At 38.0% G+C, this 27,700-nt stretch overlaps 1 protein-coding gene and 1 pseudogene across 3 annotated transcripts in view; one reads left to right on the plus strand and one right to left on the minus strand.

Annotated features, from left to right (window-relative positions):
• The first annotated feature begins 7,696 nt into the window (after positions 1–7,696).
• The window catches only part of ZRANB3 (zinc finger RANBP2-type containing 3), a 306,476-nt gene continuing 286,472 nt past the window's right edge, over positions 7,697–27,700 (plus strand). For 2 of the 3 annotated variants that reach the window (XM_078451346.2, XM_078451348.2), the window contains exon 1: positions 7,697–7,931. The gene's annotated coding sequence lies outside the window, so the exon portion shown is untranslated. Of the gene's footprint in view, positions 7,946–24,527; positions 24,596–27,700 lie in introns of all 3 variants that reach the window. The other variant, XM_078451347.2, reaches the window with a different exon arrangement.
• On the minus strand, positions 13,954–14,066 carry LOC132673979 (U6 spliceosomal RNA; annotated as a pseudogene).

The raw sequence follows: 27,700 nt of genomic DNA on the forward strand, positions 1-27,700 counted from the left end.
ATACTAAAGTAGATATAACAACCCAACTTCTCCTGATAAGCCAAACATTAAGAAGATTTGTAAAACTGTAAAACAATCCCATTCTTCTTGCTATTTTTTTATTTTGAAATTTTATTTTTCATAAAAATGATTATTTATATTAACATGCAATGAGTTTATTATTCTTTTTAAGTGAATCACTACACGTTAAAGATATTTTCATTTAGTACTGTTAAAATGGTAATATTCTCCAAATTGCCCAAATGACCTGTTTGACATAATTCATATCAAAAATCCAAGCTGACTTCTCTGCAGAAATTGGCAAGCTGATCTTAAACTACATATGAAAACAGATAAATAGCTAAAATAATATTGAAAAACAGCAAAGTTGGAGGCAAACCCTAATTTCAAAAAAAAAAAAAAAGTCCTAATTTCAAAACTTGTTACAAAGTTTCATAATGAAACAGTGTAGCCAGTGGTACCACTGGCCTAGTGATAGACACAAAATCAATGTGGTAGAATTTAGAATTGAGAAATAACCTTGCACATTTATAGTCAAGAAAGGAGCCAAGACAATTTAACTGGGAAATAACAGTGTTTTCAACAAATGGTGTGGAGATAAAAATGATATCCACAGATAAAATGAATTTGAACCCCCTATCTCACACCATAACCAAAAAATAACTCCAAATGGATCAAGGTCATCATCCATATCACAAAAAGTGTATCCTCCCCAAGTTGGTGGTCTACACTTTTACTTCTGACCTCCTCACACTGCTTTAAAACATTTAGTACTTTTGCATTAAAAAGTGGAGGGTCATACAGTAACTAGTGTTACTTAACAAGCACTTACATCACTTTCTTCCCCCAAGTGATTCCTCATTTGCTGGTTCTATGTATCTTTACAAGATAAATTCTTTTATTTTGTCTTACAGATATTCAATATGCTTAAAATGTAAGTATCTGGTTAAATAATGAATATATAGCCTCTTGACAAAATCCTTTTAGCAACTGGAAATGAACAATATAGATAACTGTCAGATTCTTTAATTTCTATGAAGACTTGGAAAGTGAAAGGGCAGCAAGCCTTTATAAAAGGATGATGAAGAAAGAATTGGCATTTAGGGAAAACAAGGCAAATATAATGAAAACGGAAACTGCATCTTGGAGATATTTGACTATCAGTATTTCTATTGTGCTCTAATGCATGTGAACATGACTTAGTAAAACTAACACATGTATGAATGTATGAATGGCATTTTGCAGAGGGTATTTGCTTAAAAATATACTTTTTTCAATATTATACAGGAACATATACATAAAGAATGGGTTTTTTTTTGTCCTTGACTTTGTATTTTTTAAATAATAGTAATTCACAGGGAGTTGCAAAAAATAGTACAGAAAGCTCCCATGTACTCTTCAGTTTCCCTCGATGATAATGTTATATAAGTACAGTTCAACATCAAAACCAGAGATAGATATTGATATACAACCTTACTCAGATTTTGCCAGTTTTGCATGCACTCATTTGTTCTGTGTTTCTATGCAATTTTATCACATGTAGATTTAGGTAACCACCATACAATCAACATACAGAACTGTTCCATTACTTCAAAGATTCTTCATGCTACCCCTTTATAATCACAACCATTCTGCTCCCTCAAACCCCATCTCTTAATGCCTGGCAACCACTAATCTGTGCTCCATCTCTATAATCTGCCATTTTGAGTATGTAAATGGGACCACATGGTTGCTCTATTTTAAAACTTTTATTCATGGGGTGCCTGGGTGGCTTTGTCATTTGAACATCGGACTTTGGCTTAGGTCATGATCTCATATTTGGTGAGTTTGAGACCCACGTTGGGTTCACCGATGTCAATGCAGAGCCCGCTTCTGATCCTCTCTGTCCCTGTCTCTCTCTGCTCCTCCCCTGTCTGTGCTCTCTCTCCAAAATAAATAAAATTAATTATTAAAAACATTTTTTTTTCACTTGGTGTAACTACTTTAAGATCCACCTAGGTTGCTTTATCAATGTTTCTTTCTTTTTACTGCTGCGTAGTATTCTACGGTATGCACGTAGCAGTTTGTTTAACCATTCACTCAATGAAGAGCATTTGGGTTGGTTCCAGTAAAAAGATACTAACGTATTTTTAAACACAGCAATTCTGTAATAAGCAATTTCCCCAAAAGCACCTTAAAAATGAGGGCCTTTTGTTCATTTAAGTCATTGCTTTGCAAACATTTACAGTTTTTTCCCCATATTAAACCTTTTTTTTTTTTTAAACGTTTATTTATTATTGAGACAGAGCATGAGCAGGGGAGGGGCAGAGAGAGGAGGAGACACAGAATCCGAAGCTCGGTCCAGACAATGAGCTGTCAGCACAGAGCCCGATGTGGGGCTTGAACTCACAAACTGTGAGATCATGACCTGAGTTGAAGTTGGACGCCCAACCGACTGAGCCACCCAGGCGCCCCAAACCTTTTTTTTTTTTTAATTAAATTCCATAGCTTCTCTATTAAGAAACAAAGCATCAAGGTAAATCTACAGTTAAACCTCTAACTCAGACTATAAGGTGGTATCTTATACCAGTTATGGAATTTCTTTCATGCAGAAGACCTGTTAGTGAAGCTAATTATACAACTAGCCCACAAAATTAATTTTTATCTGTCATTGATCAAACTAAAGCTGGGAGAAGTCAATTTATAGTACTTTAAACTCTAAGGCAAGGCAATATCAAATTATCGCCTTTCAAGAAGAAAGGTCAAGAATAAAAACAAATAGCAGCGCCTGAGTGGCTCAGTCAGTCAAGTGTTCAACTCTTGGTTTCGGTTCAGGTCATGATTTCACGGTTTGTGAGATAAAGCCCCTTGAGGGCTCCAGGCCGACAGGGAGGAGCCTGCTTGGGTTTCTCTCCCCCTCTCCCTGCCCCTCCCCCACTCATGCTCCCTTGTATGAGTGTGCATGCTCTCTCTCTCTCAAAATAAACTTAAAAAAAAAAAAAAAAGAATAAAAACAAATGTAATGTAATTTATTTTGCATACTTAATTTCTTTTGTAGAGAAAGTACTTTCAGGGAGCTGTAGATGAAAACACTAGTCAAGTAGGGTATAAAAACAATCATTTAAACATAAGCTTTAATACTTATGAAATAAGGCACAAAAACTTCATGATTTGCTTAGAGAAGTGAGCTTACAAAAGAAATCTTTAAGAAGGCAAACAAACAGAAAAGTTCATAAAGTACAGGCTTTCAAAACTCATGGAATAAAAAATTAATAGGCATGTGTAGAGACTAAGATGGTAAGTATAGGCAAAATATTCAAGGATAAAATCTGGGAAAAAAACAAACTGTTGGAAAATAAGGTAAAGAACTAGCTTTCAGTTAGGATTGAATAACTCATCTCTTATTTCAACCATCACCCAACAACTAATGGAATTGAATTATGCTTCCATTCTTACATCTTATCAGGTATAAACAAATTTGCTTAATTATATAACATATACTTATTTGGGAAGCAAAGTTAACTTAATAAAATTTTGTTTGATTTTATGATTTGATTCTTTGCACGTCTGTATTACTAGTAAACATGAGATTTCACAAGGATTAAATGCAAGATTATTTTACTTTGGAAAAAATGACTATTATACTGGGAAAAACTGACATGCTCCTTTATCTATCCCAGTTTAGTTCAGTTACAAATAATAACTTATCATCATTGTATACGTGTGTGAATACAAAGACAGAGTACTGATTCTGTGGTTTGGAACTACAATAGTCATTTGAAAAGTTCATTGCCTTTTGTAACCACACCTTTTAGACACAGGAACTGTCAAAGAGTATTTGCAATAGATCATCAAGTGTTAACAGTGAAATTTTCTGATTCAAATAGCAATGATACATTACAAACTCATCAACTCATTATTGTAACATTTTCAAGAATGGAGAAAATAAAAGTATTATCAACTCTCAGCGCTTCTCTATTTCTGAAGAATTAAAACTTAACATTAACTCAAATGGGTATAATTGGGTATTCTAAAGTGCCAGTACCAGAAAATCTTTTATTACTTGGCAAGGCATGGAAGTGCATTTCTTCTGCACAATTTAAGAAAAAGTTTTTTCAATTTTGTAAAATATTCTGCTGCTGCCGTATAAGACTCCCCAAAGGAGCATCCAATCATACTGTGTTCGTTCACTATTCAGCATAAGGTATGGCTGGCTGCCTTGAACCCTGGCCAGGCATTAGTGTCCGAAGACTTCATAATACAACTTTTCATGCTAAACTCAAATCTGTCTACAGGTACAAACTGCAAAGACACTAGTATGTATGAAGACCAACACATTTTCAAAAGTGCCTAAAAAGCTAAAGAACAATGTGTCTGGTATATTATTTCACAGAAAAGAAAAACCCAAGTATGGATAAATATTGAGAATTAAAAACAACAACAAAACTGTAGTACGCCTGTGGCTGAATGAATTCAAATGACTTAATCTTAACTCTGCAAGAGTTGCTTGTCAGCAGCCTGACAGCACACTGAATATGGATATCAGGTATATAAACCAGACCTTGAAACATGTATCAACTAACTAAAATTTAAAAGATACTAGGAGAATTTATCACTACAACAATTTACCACATACTTTCTCCCCAAAATAATTCACTTGAAATATATTCCACAAACATGTGGATTTTAATGCATAAGTAAAAACCTTCTATAAAATAAACAACTCTTCGGTATCTGGTAACCAATTTCCCACATACCTTTTAATTTAAAAATGGCTAGCTGCAAACTTTACCAATTTAAGCCCCTACATAAATGAAAACTCCCATAGTGCTCCTCTGCCTCACAGAGCAAGTTTTCAGGCTGCAACATCTTGTGCGTGTAAATAACAAACTCATTCTTTTAAGCATGAAAATATGTTAATATTTAATAATACATACTATGTGTTAAACACAATCAATGGTAGGGCCTTTATATACTCATCTCTAATCCTGGCAACTCCAAGAGTTAAGTGCTATCATCCCAATTATATAGACGAGGAGATTGAACTGAAACTCACAAAAGGATCCCACAGCTAATCAGAGAATGCACAAGCCTCCTATATTTTCATCAGTTCTTTCTGTACATGAAGTATATGAAACCCGAAAGCACCAATTCTATCATTTATCAATTAACCAACAAGTTTTAGAAAAGACTAAGTTAAGCAATGGGTACTTTGTGGGGGAACGGAGGGAACTTATCTTTCAGGGTTACGTGTTCTCATATATATATATATATATATTTTTTTTTTTTAGCATATCCTGAATCTATGGGTCTATGTAATTCTGTATGCAAGCGATTTAGTTATGGAACAGGTAAGATCATTAAGCCAGTAGGGTGTCCCTAGACCCCAAAGAAATGGTCTGTCAAAACTCTGATTATTCTTCAGAACCAAGTTTACTCTGGTAACAAGGTGAGCCTCAGAAGTGTGCCTAAAATGTTATCCTTGACACAGGCAGGTCTGCTACAAATTACAGAATCCATTATTTAAGGACATATTCACCCAAGCAAAAAACAACAACAACAACAAAAAAAACCACCCAACAACAACAACAAAAAAGGTGTGAAAAGATGAGCACCTAATCAGTATGTGAGGAAGAAACATTTGCTCTCAAATATAGCCCAATATACCAAATTTTATTACAATGTGTTCAATTACTCCAGTTACACTGGTATTCAACCATACTAAATATTACATAGATCTTACTCTTTCCAATATTACAAACAGGTTAGCTTCCAGTTAGACTTTAACCACCTTTTCATTACTCAAAAGTTTTTGTTATCAATGACATCTAAGCCAAAAGCAAATGGTTTCTTCAGAATTACAACTAGGTAAACTAAAACCATGGAGGTTTAAATCTACATGCACATATTTCCTGGAAAATCTTACCAGAAAAATCATCTGCTGTTTACTAAGACTACTTGAGCAAGCACCTCTTCACCTTTTACTTAACTTTCTTGCTATCCCAGGACAATTACACACGGGACAAGACAGCCTCAACAATTTGTTCCCACATAAAAGCAAGCTCAAAAAGCAGAGGCACTCTCCTCTGCACCTAGTAACAAAAAAAGAGAACAAAAAACTTCAAAAACACAGGTTTGAGCCTTAGGCTCAACCATAATGTGTGTAAATCCGACCCCCGGGGTCCGTGGCACTGACAGTCATTCAACTTTCTTTTCAATATTCCCATTGTGCTTTTTCTGGTACCACAGGCAAGATGTGCCTACATTTTCACCAACTGGTCGGAACGCCTGATTTTCTTTCTAAAAATTCTCCCAGTGCGAGGCCGGGGGCCGAGGCGTGGTGTGGGCCGGGGAGCCGGAGGCACCGGCGCCAGTCACCCGAGAGAGCAGAACCACGCACGGCACCCGCTCCTGGCAGGCCTGTTGTGGCTGGTTCCTGAGTCCCTGGGGCTGCAAGGGCAGCAAGCAGCAGCCATGGCAGGGACTCAGGAACCTTTCCCCTGCCTCCTCCGCTAGGCCTCGAGGGGTTTGCTTTTCACATGGCCCCCGGGTGGGGGCGGTGGGCACAAGGTAGTGGATGCAGCTGCAGCCGCAGCGGCGGGCCAGGCGAGCCGAGCTCCCTCGGAACCCGACCTCCCGGCGGGCTGGCAGCAGCAGCACCTCGGCGGGGCCCTGGCTGGAAAAGCGATGGCTCGGCGGTGAAGGCCACCTTCTCACACACATCTCTCCCCTGCCTGCCTCCTTCTCCGTTAGCGCTACCGGTTGGCGGGCGGGGGAGGGGAGCGAGGCGCGTTATTCCCGGGGAGCTGGAGGGGGGAGGGGAGGGCATCTCTTACCCGCGTTACTGAGGAGGAGGAGGAGGAGGAGGAGGCGGTTGGAGCGCGGCGCGGCGGGGCGACGGCGGGGCTGGGTGGGTGCAAGTAAGAGTCTTACGAAAGGGAATTAACCCCATCACCAGCCCGGACACCGGCTCCAGCGGCAGCCGCGGCTGGCAGAATCCCGCCCCTTCCCACCACGCACTAGCCCCGCCTCTTCGTTCTCTTTGAGGAGCAGCCGACAAATCATAGGTTATACATCCTCCGAGTGACATGAGGATCATCCAATCAGGCCTGAAAAAACTGCCTTCTCTCCACCCCTTTATCTCCTCCCGGGCCGCGGGAGAGCCGTGCCAAGTCTTCCTCCACCCTCAAGGGAAAAAGAACCAATCAGTGGTAAGTAACCGCCCTTGAAGGACGCAAAGGACAACCAATGGTAAAACTAAGAGGACAGCCATTTTGCCCACTTGTAAAAAAAGCCACCTTTTCCCACGAGTTGGGAGCCTGAGGTGGAGGAGTTCTGGGAGTTTTACTGACCTGAAGATATTGGAAGGACAACCGTATTTCTTCAAGGAATATTTATAGAGCTTTGTAGGAATAAATAAACATTATCATCCTCCATGTGGGGGGAAGTGAGGAAAGCTGTTTAAGGGCTTGGCTCTTCCCTTTAGCGGTAACGGGTTTTAAGTTGAACACCTGGTTTCTCCAGCTTCAGTGGGAGAAGGCGGGGTTACTGCTGTGTTCGGTCTGCAGGCGACTACACTTCCCAATGCGCTTTGCCCCCACCTCTGTCCTCTCCTACTTTTACTTCTCCTGGGGCCTGACGGGAATTGTAGTTCCTGGGAGGTACGAATGGCATCTTGTTGGCCAATGAGAGGGAATAAAATGTAAAAAGATTTGGAGTTTGGGGCGGGGAACCAGTTTCAAGTCTGTGGCGAATCCTTTTCGCCACCCTAACAGAAGAGGGAAGGCAGAAAACGGTAGTCGGAGAAGAGTTTTCTCAGAATGCCGTAGGGCTTTTAGATTCCTAGTATTTGAACTTTCTTTCAGTTTGGCCCTTTGAAGTCACTTCCGCTTTGGGGCGGACGCGAGCCAAACCTGTGGCGGGAGTTGGAGATTCTGCAGCGAATACACCAGGTGTGGCTTTCGGAGTGGCGTGGCGGGCAAATCGGTAGTTTTTTGCTAGGGAGATAGGAAGTTGAACGACATGTAATTGTATTTTAAGAAAGAGTGGGTAATATGGGATGGCGGTAGTTCCGAGGTTCATAATGCCATAATGCTCCCCTAATCTTCAATCCCAGAGTCCCAATTTGCTTATCTTTTGATTGCTTACTATTAGATTGCACACATGTGTTTGTGGAGGGTGCCTCTAAGGTTTTTAGCCGCTTTGCATGCATGAAGCATGGCTTCAGGTCTTCCTTTTGACTGAAGACGGGCTCAGAAGTTCTGAGCTAACAACTCCCACTTTTACAAACACACTTCTAAACGCTGGTTGGAAGGAAATAAACTACAGAAGGGCACAGGATTGATACTCAAAAATGGTCCATTACATTCTTTTTTTTTTTTTTTTTTTTTTTTGAGTTAAGCATCAGTGTTGTGGGTCCAACAGCATGATCTCTTGTTTTTTTGGTTGAGTTTTTAATCTTAATTTGAGTTAACACGCAGTATTACTTTCAGGTGCATAATATGGAGCTCTTGTTTTTTAATGCAGTTGAGATTTTCAGTATAGGCTTCTATAGATGCTTAGTTTCGTTTTTTCGTTTTGTGATGAGTTTTTCCAGTATAAATCAAGTTAAGAACTAGTAATTATGGCCATTTTATTGGGTGTTTCCTCAGCCAGGAATGATATTAAGTGCTTTAAGTTTTTCCTGCAGGTATTGTTATATGACGTTTATATTTGAAGAAATTGGTGTTGAATGACATTCTTTAAGACTTTAAGGCCTTGATCAGTTAACTTTGGAGCTGAGATTTGTATCCAAGTCTGTCTCATTCCTGATCTCTTAATCACTAATCCTGTTTCTCAAGTATTTATTGATTCCCCAAGATGTGCTATAGACACATAGGGGGTGAGAAATGTAGAATTCCATTCTAGAATTTTGAAACCATTGGTGGCAATCACTTATTTTTTTTCAAGTATCCTTTGTTAAGTACGTAATATGTGCTCATTGTATTTAAAAAGACAGGCAAATATTGAAAAGAAGGTCATCTGTGATACTATTATCCAGAGATACCACCGTAAAATTTTGGTGACTATCTTTACATATCTCTCTATTGTAAGTACAGACATTTGCTTGCATGTTCTCATACTACCTTGCTTTCTTGTAAACTTTTTTTTTTTAGTTCAACAATAGGCTGTGGATGACTAGATATATATTAATATTATCATTTTTTATTGCTATCTAGTATTAAATTGTGTGTCTCTAACATAACCAAGTCCTACCTGATGGATATTTACATTATTTTTTATTAACTTTGATTGTGGTAAAAAACCTAAAACTTACCACCTGAACTGTTTTTTAAGTAGTGTTAAGTATATGCACCTTGTTATTTAATAGATACCTGGAACTTTTTCATCTTGCAAAACTGAAACTGTACTTTTTGTACCAACAACTCCCTTTTCCTCCTCCCACAGCCCTTGGCACTCACCATTCTACTTTGTTTCTAAGCATTTGGCTACTTTAGATACCTCTTAAAAGTGAAATCACACAGTATTTGTCCTTTGCCTTATTTGACTTATACATCGCGTCCTCAAGGTTCATCCATGTTGTAGCATAGGACAGGATTTCCTTTTTCGTGGTCGAATAATATTCCCATATGTATGTATATACTGCATTTTGTTTATCCATTCATCTGCCAATAAACATTTAGGTTGCTTCTGCCTTTTGACATGGGTGTACACATATCTCTTCAAGATACTGTTTTCATTTCTTTTGGATATATGCCCAGAAGTGGGATTGCTGGGTCAATTATTAACTTTTAAAAGGAATCCTGTTGTGAGCAACATCTTTATATGCTTGCCTGATTATCCTGTAAATCTAACTTTTTAGAAGTAGGTTATTTAACCACAAATACTCGGTAATTCCTAAATTGCTCTTCAGAAATGTGCCCATTCTCTTTCTTACTGTGTTTGAAAACACCCAGTTGCCATCTTGTAGTCTATCCCATCTGATTTCAAAAAGTGGTTCTTCATTGCTTTGTTTGTAATTGAATTCAGTTGATATTGAGCATCTTTTATTGTCCATTGTTTAATCTCATGAATAGCCTGTTGTTATCATAGTCTCTTAATAGTTTTTTTGTTTGGGGGCGCCTGGGTGGCTCAGTCGGTTAAGCATCCGACTTCAGCTCAGGTCATGATCTCGCGGTCCGTGAGTTCGAGCCCTGAGTCAGGCTCTGTGCTGACAGCTCAGAGCCTGGAACCTGTTTCAGATTCTGTGTCTCCCTCTCTCTCTGACCCTCCCCTGTTCATGCTGTCTCTCCCTGTCTCAAAAATAAATAAACGTTAAAAAAAATTTTTTTTAAATTAAAAAAAAAGTTTTTTTGTTTGTTTTGAGAGAGAGAGAGAGAGAGTACCCGTGAGCAGGGGAGAGGGCAGAGAGAGAGAGAATATTCCAGTCAAATGCTCTACCTGAGAGAGAGAATATTCCAAGCAGGCTCCATGCTGTCAGTGCAGAGCCCGACGTGGGGCTTGAACCTACGAACCCTGAGATTGTGACCTGAACTGAAACCAAGAGTTGGACATTTAACCAATTGAGCCACCCAGGCACCCTTAGTCTCTTAATTTTAAAGAAATTACTACTTAGGTTTTTAACTCTTTGTCATCTATTTTGCAAACCCTTGACTCCCATTTTTAGATTTGTCTTTTTAACTTCTAATGCTGTTTTTCCATGACATAGTTTTAATTATTTTACTCTTGAAAAATATCTTTTTTCCATTATACTTTCTAGTTTGTGATGCATAGGAAAGCATTTGTGATGCTTAGAAATTAGATAATAAAAAAATAATATGTATACATAATTTTAAATTTGTTCTTACATTTAATTTTACAATTTATATATACTTGATTTTGTTTGGACCCTGTTCTTTTTCATTGTTCTGTCTTTGACCTGTACCATACCCATTATCTTAATTTCTGTAACTTTATAATATGTTTTGTTATCAAGTAGGTAAAGTGTGCTTCCATTCTTCTTCTTTAGATATTTTCTTGCTATTCTCACATTTTCTGTTTTTTTTAATGTTTATTTATTTTGAGAGAGAGAGAGAGAGAGAGAGAGAGAGAGAGAGAGAGAACCCAAGCAGGCTCTGTGCTGTCAGCATAGAGCCTGACGTGGGGCTTGAACTTAAAACCTGTGAGAGCATGACCTGAGACGAAATCAAGAGTCAGTTGCTTAACTGACTGAACCACCCAGGCGCCCCCTGTTTATTTTTTTTTTAAGATAGATTTTGGTATCATTTTGTCAAATTTAAAGTCCATCTCTGCAATTTTATGTTTGAGTAAAATACATGTGTGACATTCATATAGATACTGACTGCTACTTAAACACAAATATTTCATTTTATATTAATACAGAAATTTTTATAGATACAGTTAAGGCTTAATGGGGCTCTCGGTGCTTTGTCAGAACATGTTTTTATTACGGATTTGGGTATAAAAGCTTACAGTTTAAAAGCATGTCCAATTTTTAAAAAATATATAATTAAGCTTATTTATTTTGAGAGAGACAAGTGGGGGAGGGGCAGAGAGAGAGGGAGACAGTATCTGAAGCAGACTCTGCACTGACAGCAGAGAGCCTGGTGTGGGGCTGGAACTCATGAACTATGAGATCATGACCTGAGCTGAAGTCAAATGTTTTACTGACTGTGCCACCCAGGTGCCCCTATAATCACTTTTTTTTTTTTTTAAGAGGCTTGCACTTTATAGGTGGTTTCCAGTAGAATCTGATGACTTCTGTATGGTAATTACAACATCCCACTGTACCTCATAGCCTTTTCCAAGTCCTTCGAATTCAACATGTGCCCTAAACCTGTTCTTCTCATTGTCCTCTCATTTGTTTATTTGGTCAAGAAATATCTATTGAACATCTGATAAGAGAAGTGCTGGTTAATAGTCCAGAGGATGGGCTCCAGGCTCCCTTGGTTTGATTCTGGGTTTGGCCAGGTACTTGTTGGATGACCTTGTGCAGATTAGTTGACAATCTGTGCCTTAATTTTTTTTTTTTTTAATCTATACAATTGAGATAATACAATACCTACACCACAGATTATTGTGAGGTTTAAATGACTTAATAAATGTAAAGTATATAAAATAGTGCCTGGCTTATAGTAAATATGTGTTAGTTTTATAAATATTGTTGTTTATTGACCTGGCTGATACTAGAGTGCTGAAGTAAAATGATAAATAAGACAGCTTATAGTTCTTGACTTTATGAAGGCATTTCAGTAAGAGGGAAAGACAAAATTCAAGTAAAGAGATAAAAAGAGTTGCTAATTATAGCAAGTGCTTTAAGGAAACCAACTGATATTAAGGAAAATTTGGGAGAGTCCATTTGGGAACTAGTGCAGTATTCCAGGGGAGCAGTGATAGTTTGGGATGGCATTGCACCTGGAAAGAATTGGATGCATTTTGAGATATGCCTTAGGAATAATTAATTATAAATGGATTTAATTTGGTGGCTAAAGGAGAGGGAGAAATCAAGAGTGAACCCAAGTTGCTGATTTAACTTGCACAGTTGTACTACTACTGAGAGATTAGGTAGGGAACACACAAGTTTGGTGGAGAAATAAGACTTTGGTTTTGGACAGTTAGGTTAGAAATGTCTATCAGATGTCCAGAATGTCAGGTAAGTAATTAAATACAGGAGTCTGAAGCCAAGAAATTATAAATTCTATTACCTGGGCTATTTGTGATAGGCTTCTAAAGGTTTTCCCTTCCCCCACATCTAGTCTTCCAAATTTGACAAGGTAATCTTTGTAAACTAATTGCCTGATTAAACTCTAGGAAAGGCCCTCAGTTTCTTACAGAATAAAATCCAGACTTTTTTTAGCATGGCATTTGAGAACCTCCCTGATCTGGCCTGTTATTATTTCTTTGCCACTTTTCCCAATCATCTTATTTTTTTTTTTATTTTTTATTTTTTTAACGTTTATTTATTTTTGAGACAGAGAGAGACAGAGCATGAACGGGGGAGGGTCAGAGAGAGGGAGACATAGAATCTGAAACAGGCTCCAGGCTCTGAGCTGTCAGCACAGAGCCCGACGCGGGGCTCGAACTCACGGACCGTGAGATCATGACCTGAGCCGAAGTCGGCCGCTTAACCAACTGAGCCACCCAGGCGCCCCCCAATCATCTTATTTTTTAGCTACACTGTATGTAGCTAAATTGCTGTAGTTCTTGGAACCATTTCCACTGATATTTTTTGTCTAGGATGAATTTTTGAAATTTAGTTACCTACTTTAACTGAATTTGATATTAAATTGAACAGAAGGTTTGATTGATTCTCTGTATGAGGCAGAATTTTCCCTATGTAGGCATCCTTTCTATCTTAGAACTTTCTCAGGTGTTCTAATACCCTAATATCCTAACAGGGAGCCCTAATCTGTATTCATTAAACAACTCCCCTCTAATCTTAATCACTCTGCTAACTATGTCCCCAGTTTCCCTACTGTGACTTGAATTTGGCTTACTGTCTTTCTTCTTTGAGTGACTTCTATCTTTATTTATTTATTTATTTATTTATTTATTTATTTATTTAATGGTTTAAAATTTTTTAATGTTTATTTATTTTTGAGAGAGAGAGACAGGTCTTGAGCAGGGGAAGGGGCAGATAGAGGGAGACACAGAATCTGAAGTAGGCTCCAGGCTCAGCTGTCAGCTCAGAACCTGATGCAGGGCTCGAACCCACGAACCACGAGATCATTACCTGAGCTGAAGTCGGAGGCTTAACTGACTGAGCCACCCATGTACCACAGGGTGACTTCTATGTTTAAATCTATAGCCCAACTGATACAACATGCTAGTTTCTAGTTCCTGGAATGCTGTGTCTTCTGTGAATTTTATTTCCACACTAGTTCAGCCATGCACTCCTACAGACCCACTTTATACTTTCTCATCTCTAGGAACTACTGACTGAGCCACCCAGGCGCCCCTAAAATTCCTTCTTTCAAAAATATGTAACACTTCTTGAATTTGCATGTCATCCTTGTGCAGATGCAGAGGCCATGCTAATCTTCTCTGTATCATTCCAATTTTAGTATATGTGCTGCTGAAGCTAGCATGAAAGTTGAAATTTTACATAAGGTAGGCAAGTCAAGTTTACATTGAAAAATTGACATTTCAGAAAAGACCCTTGAAGGAATCAAGAAAAGTAGCCATGTATGTAATTGATGGAGAGTGGTATAAGCAGATGGACCAGCTAGTGCAGAGTCCAAAGCAGAAACATGTAAAGATATCACTGTGACAGAGAAGAGAAAGTAAGGTGGAATTGTAATAGGAGTAGGAGCATATCGTAGAAGGGCTATTTCTGCATTAATAGAACTTTTATCAGTAAAACTGGGAACCACTGAGCAATTCTGAGGAATGTTATGATCAGACTTAATTTTTCAAAGTATCTTACTGACTGCTACATTGTGAGGAGAATGTCGGGGAGGAGGTGGAAGTTGGGATATCAGATTCTTGCAGGAATTCAGGCTAGAAATAAAGTGGCTCAGATCATGTGAGCAGATTTGGAGGTGGTAGGAAATGAATGGTGGGATTCTGGGTATATTTTGAATCTAACAGGGGTTGTTGATGGATTGATTGGATATGCAGGATGAGACACTGAGAGGAGTCAACTAATTGGTATGAACAAATGGAAAGATTGGATGGGGAAGATGGAGGATGGAATAGGGTTTGAGAAAAAGATCTAGAGTTCAGCTTTAGTTGTGTTAAGTTTGAGATACCCATTAGACTTGCTATGTAGAGATGTTTGGTTAGGTAACAGGAGTCTGAAGTTCAGGAGAGGTCTGATCTCCGTGTATAAATGTGGGAGTCAGGGACACCCGGGTGGCTCAGTTCGTTCAACTTCTGACTTCAACTCAGATCATGATCTTGAAGTTTGGGAGTTACAGCCCCGGATCCTGCTCTGCTGACAGCTCAGAGCCTTGAGCCTGCTTCAGATTTTGTTTCCCTCTCTCTCTCTGCCCCTCCCCCGCTTGCACTCTGTCTCTCTCTGTCTCTCTCTCCAAAATAAATAAACATTAAAAAATATATGTATAAAGGTGGGAGTCATTGGAATAGAGGTAATATTTAAAACTGATATACTAATGGTATCTCTAAACGATAGAGCAAGCATTACTAAGAAATGAGCCCTGGTACTTTCAAACCTTATATGGGCAGGGAAATGAGAAAGAACCAGTATGATTTAGGCTGAGCAAGAGTGAAAACTGAGATAAGATAGAAACCATGAGGTGTGGTATTCTAGAGTCTAAGTGAAAAACATGATTTAATGAGGAGGGAATGATTTATGGATAGGTCCAGTAAGATGAAGTCTGAGAATTCCTACCTGCTCTCTTCCTTTTGTTTCCAAATCAGGGCCTTTGGGTGTGTTTCTTGTGTGGTTATTGTGTATTCTTTATGTTTCAGCTTTGATGTATGTATCTTTTAGAAAGCCTTCCAAACCTCCTGAGTTTTTGTTATATGCTCCCTTAACACCTCGTACTTTCCCTATAGTACTTCAAAACTACAGCTATTTATTACTGTGTATCCAGAACCTTGTGCAGTGTCTGCTCCATGTAAACATCCAAATATATTTTTGTTGAATGCATGAAGGAATGAAATTCAGGAATAAAATTTATTAGATGATTACTTATTTTTTAACTGTAATTGTTTTGACAGTTTAAAATATATATTTTCACTGTGGTTTAGTTCTGAAGCTGAGGAGGTACATTCCTGTGTTGAAAAGAAAGCAACGACCCAGATACATTTTACCTCTGTCACAAGCTACATGATCTTGGAGTTTTATCTTTATGGACCTCATTATCCAAAACTTTGAGATCCATTGGTATGTGTTAAGCCAGAGTGTTTCCCCCATTTTTTAAAGTTAAACTTTGTATTTTGAAATTATTGTAAATTTGTTTACTGTTGTGAGAAATAATGCAAAAAGATCCTGCATATGCTTACTCAGTTTTCCTCAATGGTAACAGCTTACAAAACGACAGTATGTATCACAACCAGGCTATTGCCATATCAAGAAAAAGAACAATTGCATCCCACAGGGATACCTCATGTTGCCTTATAGCATCCATCACTTTCCACCTTCACCCCTGGCAACTACTAATCTGTTCTCTATTTTTATAATTTTGACGTTGCAGTAATGTTATAGAAATGGAATCAACAACTGTGTAACCTTTGAAGTTTGGCTTTTTTTTTTTTTTTTTTTTAACCTCAGCATAATTCTCTGGAGATTCATCCAGATTGTTGTGTATATCAGTTGCGCCTCTTTATTGCTGAGTAGTGTTCCGTGATTTGGATGTACCACAGTTTGACCATTCACCCACTGAAGTATGTCTGAGTTCTTATTAGTTTTTGGCTGTTGTGAATAAAACTGTAAATATTCATGAATAGTGTTTTTTTTAATTTTTTAATTTTTTTTAGACAGAAGTTTTGATTTCTCTAGGATAAATGCCCGGGAGTACCATTGCTGAGTCAGATGGCAGTTGGATATTTAGTTATTTAAGAAATTGTCAAAATGTTTTTCCCAGTGATTGTATACCCCATCTTCCTAAAAGCATACATCAAGATAGGATTTGGAGTTCTTTTTGGTTTATTTGTTTGGTTTCTGGTTGTGTTTTATTTATTTATTTTTAATGTTTATTTATTTTGAGAGAGAGAGAGAGAAAGACAATCCTAAGCAGACTCTGGACCATCATTGTAGAGCCCAACACGTGGCTCGATCTCATGAACCATAAGAACATGACCTGGGCCAAAATCAGGAATTGGACACTTAACCGACTGAGCCACCCAAAATCCCCATGATTTTTTAATGTGTGTAAATTCTTTGGATGAAGATTTACTTCTGTTTAGGCTTTGTAGCCATACAAGCTTGCATTTGAATCCTGGCTTTCTTATCCAATGTCATAGTTTCCTCATTAGCGAAGAAGAATATAGTACTTGTCATATAGTTCTCAGGATTAAATTAGCCAGTATATGTTCAAGTTCTTGACACAAAGAAGACACTATTATATGATAGGCATCCCCAAAAAACATCAGTTCGTCCCCCACCTTTGGAACTAATAACTGGGCCTGTTTTTGCTGATGTTCGTGTTGTTTCAGTGAACTGTCATATCATCTCAAAAGAGTTTATATTATAATCAGTTCCAATCTATTAACAGGGTTATCACTTCTTTGTTTTATGTGTTGTTTCATTTTACTAAAAAATCTCTTACAGTTTTTCTGCTCACAGGTCTTACACTTATTTTTATTAGATTCGTTTCTAAAATGTGTAGTTTTTGATACTCTTGAGAATGGTATCAGTTTAAAATTTTATTTTCTTTTTGCCTGTGTAGAGGAAAATGACTGTGTATATTGATTATGTATTCATCAACCTTACTAAATTTGCTTACAACTCTACCAATTATGTATAAATTATTTTAATTCTATGCACATAATCCTGCTCTGTCATCTGTTAGATTTTTATTTTTTATTTAATATATATTTTTAATGTTTTTATTTTTGAGAGAGAGAGAGAGAGAGAGACAGAGTGCAAGTGGGGGAGGGGCAGAGAGAGAGAGGAAGGCACAGAATACAAAGTAGGCTTCAGGCTCTAAGCTGTCAGCACAGAGCCCCATGCAGGGCTTGAACTCATGAACTAACTGCGAGATCATGACCTCCAAAGTCAGACGCTTAACCAACTGAGCCACCCAGGCTCCCCACTAGGTTGCTTTTTTGTTTTGTGGATGATTTCCTTCCCTGTGCAAAAGCTTTTGATTTTGGTGTAGTCCCAATAGTTTATTTTTGCTTTTTTTCCCCTTGCCTGAGGAGACGTATCTAGAAAAATGTTACAAAGGCCAAAGTCAAATTACTGCCTCTAGGAGGCATAAACTCCTCTGGGGGTTTTATGGTTTCGTGTCTCACATTCAGGTCTTTAATCCATTTTGAGGTTTTTGATTGTTTTTTTGGATGATGTGAGAAAGGGTTTCATTTTTTTGCATGTAGCGGTCCAGAATTCCCAGCACCATTCCTTGAAGAGACTGTTTTTTCCTTATTGTATATTCTTCCCTCCTTTGTCATAGATTAGTTGACGAGGTAAGCATGGGTTTATTTCTGGGCTCTCTATTATGTTGTGTTGATCTCTGGGTCTATCTTTCTGCCAGTGCCACACTGTTTTGATTTCTATAGCTTTGTAGTATATCTTGAAATATATGACCATGATACCTCCAGCTTTGTTCTTTCTTAAGATTGCTTTGGTTGTTCAGGGTCTTTTGTGGGTCCATACAATTTTTAGGATTATTTATTGGAATTCTGTGAAAAATGCTATTGGTATTTTCATAGGGATTGCATTGCATCTGTAGACTGCTTTGGGCAGGGGGGACATTTTAACAGTATTCTGCATAATCGTGGAATATCTTCCCGTTTGTTTCTGTCATCTTCAGTTTCTTCATCAATATTTTATAGTTTTCAGAGTAAGTCTTTCACCTCTGTGTTAAGTTTATTTCTAGGTATTCTTTTTGCTGCAGCTATAAATGAATTCATTTTCTCTTTTTGCTACTTTGTTATTAGTATATAGAAATGCAGCTGGTGTATGTTTACTAATTTTGTATCCTTCAACTTTACTGATTTCATGTATTACTTTTAGTAGTTTTATGTCAAATCTTTAGAGTTTTCTGTGTACAGTATCACACCATCTGCAAAAAGTCAAAACTACTATCTTAGCAATTTGGATACCTTTTATTTCTTTTTCTTGTCTGATTGCTGTGGCTAGGATTTCCAATACTGGGTTGATTAAAAGTGGCAAGAGTGGACATTCTTGTCTTGTTCCTGGTCTTAGAGGAAAAGCTCTTAGTGTTTCACCATTGAGTATGATATCAGCTCTGGGTTTTTCATAAATAGCATTTATTATGTTTAGATATGTTCCCTATAAACCTAGTTTGAGAGGTTTTCTCAAAATATATCATGAACAGATGTTGAATTTTGCCAAATCCTTTTTTTGCATCTATTGAGATGATCATATGATTTTTATCCTTAATTTTGTTGCTTGTGGCATATCATGTTGATTGATTTTCTAATATTGAGCCATTGTGTCCTTGGAATAAATCCTACTTGATCATGGTGAATGATCTTTTTAATGTATTGTTGAATATAGTTTGATGATATTTTCTTGAAGATTTTTAGTGTATTGTTGAATGTAGTTTGCTGATATTTTCTTGAAGATCCTATGTTCAGAGATGTTGGCCTGTAGGTTTCTTGTTTTGGTAGTTTCTTTGGTATCAGAGTAATCCTGGCCTAATAGAATGTAAGTTTTTTTTCCCCTCTTCTATTTTTTGGACTAGTTTGAGGATAATAGGTATTTACATTTTTTTTTTTTATTGTTTTTTAAAAGTTTATTTATTTTGAGAAAGACAGCACACAAGAGGGGGCAGCGAGACAGGGAGAGAGAATCCCAAGTAGGCTCCTCACTGTCAGCTCAATGTCTGACATAGGGCTCAAACTCACAAGCTGTGAGATCATGACCTGAGCTGAAACCAAGAGTTGGACGCTCAGCCAATTGAGTCACCAAGGTACCCCAACAATAGGTATTAATTCTTCTTTAAATGTTTGGTAGAATTTGCCTGTGAAGCCATTTGGTGCTGGACTTTGGTTTGTCAGGAGTTTTTGGATTACCGATTTAATTTTCTTTTTTTTTTTTTAATTTTAACTAATTTATTTTTAGCACTTATGTATTTTATTTATTGAGAGACAGAATGCAAGCAGGGGAGAGACAGAGAGAGGGAGACACAGAATCTGTGGCAGAATCCAGGCTCTGAGCTGTCAGCACAAAGCCTGATGTGGGGCTCAAACCCACAAACCATGAGATCATGACTGAAGTCAGATGCTTAACTGACTGAGCCACCCAGGTGCCTCACCAATTTAATTTTCTTATTAGTAATTAGTCTGTTCAGATTTTTCTATTTCTTCCTGATTCAGTTTTGGAAGATTGTGTTTCTAGGAGTTTATCCATTTCTTGTAGGCAGTCCCCTTTTTTGGCATATAATTTTTTGTCGTATTGTCTTACAATTCTTTATTGTTCTGTGGTGTTGAATGTTACTTCTCTTTCATTTCTAATTTTATTTTCTCCTGTTTGAGTTTTGTTTTTGTTTTTTGAGGAGTCTGGCTAAAAGTTTTATCAATTTTGTTAATCTTTCCTACAAGCCAGCTCCTTGTTTCATTGATCTTTCCTATTCTTTTTGTTTTGCTTTGCTTTTAGTCTCTATTTCATTTATTTCTGTCCTGATCTTTATTATTTCTTCTGCTGTGGGCTTTGTTCTTCTTTTTCTAGTTCCTTTAGTTGTAAAGTTAGATTGCTTAGTTAAGATTTATCTTGATTCTTGAGATAGGTCTGTATCACTAAAACTTTTCCTCTTTTTCATTTTCATTTGTTTCCATGTGTTTTTCTAAAGTTTATTTTATTTTTATTATTTTTGATATAGAGTGAACTGGGGAGGGGGCAGAGAGAGAGAATCTTAAGCAGGCTCCACACAGTGCCCAACGCAGGGCTCCATCTCATGACCCTGGGGTCATGACCTGAGATGAAATCAATAGTTGGATGCTCAACTGACTGAGCCACCCAGGCGCCCCTTCATGTGTTTTTCAGTTTCCTCTTTGATTTCTTTGTTGACCCATTGGCATGTCTTCGCTTCCACATATTTGTGTTTTTTCCAGTTTTTTTCTTGTGATTGATTTCTAGTTTCATAATATTGTGGTCATAAAAGATGCATGATATGATTTCAGTCTTCTGAAATTTATTGAGGCTTACTTTGTGGCCTAAGATGTGATCTATCCTGGAGAATGCTCCTTGTGCACTTGAAAAGAATGTGTATTTTGCTGTCTTGTGACCAGATGTTCTATATATATGTTAGGTCCTTCTTGTCTAATGTGTCATTCAAAGGTGGTGTTTCCTGGGTGCCTGGGTGGCTCAGTCGGTTAAGTGTCCAACTTTGGTTCAGTTCATGATCTCACAATTCGTGGGTTCGAGCCCTGCATTGGGCTCTTTGCTGATAGCTCGGAGCCTGGAGCCTGCTTCAGATTTTGTGTCTCTCTCTGCCCCTATCCTGCTTGTGCTCTGTGTTTCTTTCTCTCTCTCAAAAATAAATAAACCTTAAAAAAAATTTAGAAAAAAGGTGGTGTTTTCTTTATTGGTTCTGCCTGGATGAATATCCTTTGATATAACTGAGGTGTTAAAGTCTCCTACTATTATTGTATTACTGCAATTTCTCCCTTTGTCTCTATTAACATTTGTGTTACGTGTTTTGGTGATTCACCATTGGGTACATAGATATTTACAATTCTTATATCCCCTTGTTGAATTATCTTCTTTATCGTTATATAGTGTCTTTGTCTTTCATTACATTGTTAGTTTTAAACTCTGTTTTGTCTGATACAGTATTGCTACCTTGGCTTTTTTCTCCCTTCCATTTTCATGGAATATCTTTTTCCTTCCTTTAGTTTTCAGTTTTTGTGTCTTTTTAAGTCTGAAGGGAGTCTCTTGTAGGCAATATGTAGATGTGTGTGTGTGTGTGTGTGTGTGTGTGTGTGTGTGTGAACTTTTTCTGTTCCCCATATCTTTTTGATTGGATCATTTAGTCCATTCACATTTAAAGTTAATTATTGATAGATGTGTGTCTTGCCATTTTGTTAATTGTGTTTAGTTGTTTTTGTTAGTATTTTTTTTTCTTTTGCTTTCTTTCCTAGTTATTAATTACTTTCTGTAGTATTATGCTTGGCTTTCTTTTTATTGTTTGTCTATTATAGGTGTTGTGTTTCTGGTTACCATGAGGTTCATATATGGTGTCCTAATTATATATCAGGCTGTATTAAGTTGATGGTCACTTAAGTTTGAACACATTGGAAGTTCTGAAAGAACTTTTTTTACTCATGCCTTCCATACTTTACTTATATGATGTCATTTATTACCTATTTTTATTTGTAATTTTCGTACTTCTAATTACGAGCCTCTCTTTTCCACTTAAAGAATTCCCTTTAAGATTTCTTGTAAGGCTGCTTTAGTGGTAATACCCTTCTTTAACATTTGTTATTCTGGGAAATCTATCTTTCCATCAATTCTGAATGAAAATTATGACAGGTAGCCTATTTTTGTTTTTGTTTTTTTTTCCTTTCAGCACTTTGAATGTATCATACCACTCATTTCTGACCCACAAAGGTTCTGCTGAGAAATCGGCTGATGGCCTTATGGTGTTTCCCCTATATGTAACTTTTTACTTCTTTCTTACTGATTTAAAAATGTTTTCTTTATCTTTAACCTTTGGCATATTAATTATTATGTATTACGGTGTGCACCTTCTTGGGCCATCTTTTTTGGAATTCTCTATGCTTCATGAACCTGGATGTCTGTTCTTCCATAGGCTAGGGAATTTTTCATCTATTCTTTTTTAAATAAGTTCTATGCCTTTTTCTCTCTTTTCCTTCTAGTACCTGTATAATGTGAATGTTCGTTTGGTCTTGTATAAGAGATCCCCTAACCTATCCTTATTTATTAATATTATTATAATTATATTTTTTGTTTAGCACAGGTTCTTTCATTACACAGATCACAAATCTGTTCTTCTACATCTTCTAATGTATTGTTGATTCCCTCTAGTGTAATTTCCATTTCACTTACTGTATTTCTCAACTCTGATTATTCTTTTATATTTTCTGTTTGTCAAAATTCTCACTAAGTTTTTCCATTCTTCTTTTCTGTCCAACAAGCATTTTTATGATCGTTACTTGAATCCTTTATCAAGCATATTGCTTATCTGTTTCATTTAGTTCTTTTTCTGAGGTTTTGTTTTGTTCTTTCATTTGAAGGATGTTCCTCTGTCTCCTCATTTTCTTCACTTGTTTCTATGAATTAGGTGGAACAGCTAATTCTCCTAAATTTTAAGCAATGGTCTTGTATATAATCATCCCCTGTGTAGACTATGTGTTCCTAGTGACTTTGGTTGGATGGCTGGGATGTCTGGGGCACTCTGTATTGGGGCCGACATGATATGATGACCTCAGCTGAAGTGGGCATATGTCGGGGTGGTCTCAGGACTCTTTGTCTCAAGGCACCCTGGCAGGACAGCTAAAGGTGAAGTGTATGTTAGCCAGAGTGTCCTGGGACTGTGTAGAGGATGCCTTGGTAGGAGAGCTAAAGCTGAAGTGGATGTGGGTCGGTACAGTCCCTGGGTTCTCTACACAGAGGGCACTCTGGCAGGATAGCTGAAGCTGAAGTGGGTGGAAACCACCACAGTGTCCCAGGACTTGCTGCATAGAGTGTACCCTGCTAAGGCAGGGTCCAGGCCACAGTGTCCCATTGTGCTGCATGCAGGGGTACCCTGGCATGATAGCTGTAGCTGAAGTGCACACAGGCTGGGGCATTTCCCAGGGGTCTCCACATAGGAGGGAGGTGGTTGAAGCTGGAGTGGATGCAAATCAGGATGTCTTGGGATGCTCAGCACCGAGGATTCCCAGGTAGGGTTGACAGGAGCTGAGGCTTGTAGAGGCTAGAGTGTCCTGGTGTGCTCATGCAGGGGCTGCCCTGGCAAGGTGGCTGGAACCTTGGCAGGGTGGGGACAGTGGTTTCCTGAGGTGTTCCACTAGTGCCTTTGGCAGGTGTTTAAAACTGATATGGGCATGGGCTGGGGATTCCTGGGACACTCTATGGAGGGGGGCACCTTGGATGGGTGGCTGGAGCCTTAAGTAGGTGTGAGCCAGGAGGTCTTAGAGCACTGTGCCCTGGGGTGCCCTAGCAAGCTTCCTGGAGCCAAAGTGGTGCAGGCCCGGAATGCACTGGGGTGCTTTATGCGTGTATCACCTTGGCAGTATGGCTGGAGTTGTAAACAAGTGGTGACATGGATTGTCCTTGTGTATGCTTCTCTGAGGCTGTTTTGGTGGGATGGCTGGGGCTGGTGTGGGCTAGGGGCCCATAGCTCACTGAAGGAATAGGCCACCTAAGGTGCCCACACCCTACTCCCATCCGCACCATCAGGGTGGAAACTGAATGTAAACTGATGCTGTCCAACCTCTCCAACCTGGAGAGTTCCAGCAGCTCCCTTGCTGTTTGATGGAGTTCTATGGCTGGATATTTTACATACTAGCTTCTCTTTCAAACCCTGATATTTTCTTCTGTGATCCAGGGCATCCCAGGCTGGTATGGGCCAGGGACGCGGTGCTTGCTGATGTGGTAGGCCGGCTCTGCCACCTGAACCCTGCTCCTATTGCACTCTCGAGGCAGAGGATGTGCATAAATGTTGGGCTTGCCAGAATCTCCCACTTGAAGGTAGTTGCAGTAGCTCACCGCCATTCAGCAGGATTCTGTTGGGCTGGTTCCTGTATATTCTAGTTGCCCTTTTAAACCATGGCTTTTTTTTTTTTTTTTTTTTTTTTTCCTCCGTGCCCTAGGGTAGATGAATCTGCTCGAGGTCAGTCCATCCCTTATGCAGTTGGCAGCATCAGAGGTGGGGTTTCCTTTGTTAGCATGTCTTCATTGGCTTATCTTTTGTTTTGTAGAAGTTGTTCAGACAGCCCTCAGTTCTTCAGGAGGAATTATTCTGTACATAGGCATAGAATTGGTGTGTTCATGGAGAAGGTGAGTTTAGGGTTTTCCCATGTTGCTGTCTTGGACTGGAACGAAATTTTGATTTTTTTTATTTCTCCTTTCCCTTTTTTTTTTTTTTTTAATTCAAGTGAGGTGATTTACACTGTTAAATAAAATTGGCAATAATAGATATATTTATGTCTTTTCTGATCTTGCAGGGAAAGGTTTCAACATTTTACCTTAAGTCTGATGTTTGCTGAAGGTTTTTGGTAAAAACTTGTATCATATGAAGTAAGTTCTCCTATTTTTCCTATGTTAGGTAGCTTTTGTTCTAAATGAATTTTGAATTTTATCAGATGCTTTTTTCCCTACTGTTGAGATGACTGTGCAACTTCTTTGTAATTTTTGAGAATTACAGTGATTGAGCTTTTTTCACAGTGCATTTTTTAACAGCTTAATTGAGATATAATTCTCATACTGTAAAATTCACTCGTTTTGCAATTCTGTGAGTTTTGATATATTCATAGAGTTTGGGAACCATCATCACAATCTAATTTTAGAACAGTTTCATCACTCTAAAAAGAAACCCAGTGCTTATTAGCGGTTGCTCTCTGTTCTCTGCCACCATACTCTTCCCACCCACTGTCCAGACTCTAGACTTAGGCAGCTAGTCATTTACTTTCTATCTGAAGGTATTTGCCTACTCTGGACCTTGACTTCTGTCCCTGAGTTTAATATTTTCAGGGTTCATTCATGTTATAGCATGTATCAGGATTTCATTGATTTTATTGTCAATGATTTCATTGATTTTATACTCCATTGTATGGATATACTACATTTTCTTTATCATGTCATCAGTTTATGGACATTTTGTTTGTTTCTCTTTTTAACTACTATGAATAATTCTACTATGAACATTTTTATGCAAGTTTTTGTGTGCTTGTATGTTTTACATTTGTTTTGGGTGTATACCTAGAAGTAGAATTTCCAGGTCTTATCTTTTTTTTTTTGCCATCCTAATGAGTGTGAAGCATCTCATTTTGGTTTTGATTTGCAGTTTCCTTACTACTAATGATGTTGAACATTTTTTTGTGTGTGCTTATTGGCCATTTATATACATTATTTGGAGAAATGTCTATTCAGATATTTGCCCATTTTTAGATAGGGTTATCTTCCTTATATATTCTGGGTTTCCTTTTTTGTCAGATATAATTTGAAAATATTTTCTACCCTTCTTTGGGTTGTCTTCACTTCCTTGATGGTGTTATTTGCAGCTGTAAAGGTTTTAATTTTGGTGAAGTCCAGTTTATTTTTTGCTTTTATTTTTGTTGCTTTTTATTGTTGTTGCTTTTATTTTTGGCTTTGTATTTAAGAAATCATCACATAACCCAAGGGCATGAAGATTTACTCTTCTGCTTTTTTTTTTTTTTAAGAGTTTTACCATTCTGGCTACTACATGAAAAATCAACTAACCCTGAATGTAAGAGTTTATTTCTGGAATCTCAAATCTGTTCCACTGATCTGTCTGTCATCAATCTAGTACTACACTGTCTTTGGTAGCTTTGTGGTATGTTTTACAAGCAGGAAGTATAAGCTCTCTAACTTCATTCTTTTTCAAGATTATTTGGGGTTTGATTGAGTTTTAAAAGTTTAACTAGCATTGCATTCCTAAAATAAGCCCATTTTGTTTATTTTTTAAAAGTTTGTTTATTTTGAGTCAGGGGACAGAGGGATAGGGAGAGAGAGAATACTGGCAGGCTCCAAGCTCAGTCAGCATGGAACCAGACCCAGGACTCAATCTCATGAACAGTAAGATCATGACCTGAGCCAAAATCCAGTCTGATGTTCAACTGACTGAGCCACCCAGGTGCCTAAAATAAGCCCATTTTAAATGTCTTAATATTTTAGGCTTTTAATTTATTGCTGTCTTGGTTTACTAATATGTTGTTTACCCATGAATAAGGGAAAATGGCTTATATACATATTTTTTTGTATTGTGTTTGTCAGATCAATGTGGTGTCTCTCCCGATTGAATGGGAGCTCTTCTTATATGTGAGGTGACAGTAGGGGAGAGGCTGGTGGTGTGGGCAGTGAAAGAATTCACCTGAGGCTGAACAAAGTAGATAGAAGTTTATTGAATACACTGCAAGGGAGCAGTGGGCAGGATGGCAGAAGAGAGATTGTCTGCAGTGAGGCAGTTTTTAATGGTAGAAGGTGAAGAGGTATGGGAACATATGGAATTTTCCCTTCTTTTGGTAACTGTGCCTGGGTGTAAGTAGCCCATTGGTCATTTAAGGCTTATGGATATTTTGAGGTGATGATTTTACTGTTGATTATCTCAGTAGCTTTATCTTCTACCATTCTCTGCTTTGGTTCAGCCACATCGGCCTCCTTTCTGTTTCTAAAATCACTCAGCCCTTTCTCAGCGTGGAGGCTTTCCGTTGATCCTGTCTGTGTGAAGTGCTCTTCTCTCAATTTTGAACTTGGTTGGCTCTTTTACCCCCTTCACACTATAGACTAAGCTCATCCTAGGAGAGTCCTTACCTGGTCAGCCTACCTAAAGCGGTCATTACTCTCTTAAGTTCCTTCATATTATTTGTACTTATTTATTTGTAATTATTTATTTATTTTTAGTCTCCCCCTCAAAAATGTAAGCTTTGTGAGAGTGGTCTTTGCTTCTCTGGATTCTGGCAGATTATAACTATTTGTTATTAGTAAATATTTGTTGAATTCTTGAGATTCTTAAACATTGGATACAGAGGTTGATGACTTCTTTTGGGTGGGGTGTAAAGTTTTATAAATCTGCAAGTAATTGAGAGAAAAGCAAATTTACTTTGAAGATGGAGTGACATTCTGTATAAACATTAACAATTGGGACGCCTGGGTGGCTCAGTCAGTTAGGCGTCTGACTGTGGCTCAGGTCATGATCTCACGGTCTGTGAGTTCGAGCCCTGTGTTGAGCTGTGTGTTGACAGTTTGGAGCCTGGAGCCTGCTTTGGATTCTTCGTCTCCTTCTCTCTCTGCCCCTCCTCCGCTCACGTTCACTCTCTGTCTCCCAAAAATAAATAAAAAATGTTAAAAACCTTATTTTAAAAATACAAAATATATAACCATGTAAGCAATCTAAATACAAAATATTATTAGAGAAGTTTTCTA

This window comes from Panthera onca, chromosome C1 (genome assembly GCF_046562875.1).
Source record: "Panthera onca isolate mPanOnc1 chromosome C1, mPanOnc1 haplotype 2, whole genome shotgun sequence".
NCBI classification, from domain to species: Eukaryota; Metazoa; Chordata; class Mammalia; order Carnivora; family Felidae; genus Panthera; species Panthera onca.